Raw genomic sequence first — 1,025 nt, forward strand, 5'->3', positions numbered from 1 at the left:
GTTTATAGATAATAAAATTGTGTTAAATAATTTAAATAAAATATTTAGTTAAATTACTAAATATATTTTTTGTGAAATTATCTATACTATATTATAAAACATTTAAAGAAACTCTTACAAACCATTCTTTATGAATGAAGTACTGTTAATTAGTGCATATTACTTAAAATTTAAGATTACAAGTAAATTGTGCGTAATGACAACTTATTAAATCTCCATTTTTAAATTCGTATAACTAACTGCAGATAAACATAATCAAATACAGGATAAACATTAAACGTAAATTAAATTATAATAAAAAAATAGCGTTTTCAAATTTTTATGGAAATAAATAATTATATACATTGAAAGGTTATGTCCGTCTTTTAAAATATATTAAAAACAATATAAACTTCAAAATATATTATCACAAAGTTGGTAAATAGTCTTAATATTTTCCAACAATTCCATCATCTTATGGCTCTTTGTCTCCTAAAACAATAACATCTACTTACTATAATTTATTTTCTTATCAGTTTTGGTCGTATATCCTTGTTTCTACATCTATATGGTCTTAACTGTAACCTATCTAAGTCGAAAGTAAGTAGATCTCTTTGATTAAGAACAGATCCTGAAATGAATTTGTACTGAGTTTTATATTTAAGATGATAAATTGTATTAAAATGGAACTGTATCTTGTTCTGATTCTTAGTTTAGAAAATGTATTACGTTTTTTTATACAAATAAAAGAACATGTTATGCCTTTGGATTCACTTAAAAAGCATACTATAACTTGTGAACTACAAATGACTGTATCTTTTTAAGGAATATATATATATATATATATATATATACAGTGTTGGGTTCACGTGAGACCAAATGTTTTACGTGAGACCCGTGAGACCAATTTATGTTTATTGATCAACTTTATAAGTTAATAATTTAATGGTCTAAATTGCACGGTGGCAATTTTGTAATTATTGAGAAGTCTCGTGGCAATTTTGTGATTATGAATGTTGAGATTGTAGATCTAATCCAAGGGTTGA

This window comes from Cynara cardunculus, assembly GCF_001531365.2.
Source record: "Cynara cardunculus var. scolymus isolate 2C chromosome LG 5, CcrdV1, whole genome shotgun sequence".
Classification (NCBI taxonomy): domain Eukaryota; kingdom Viridiplantae; phylum Streptophyta; class Magnoliopsida; order Asterales; family Asteraceae; genus Cynara; species Cynara cardunculus.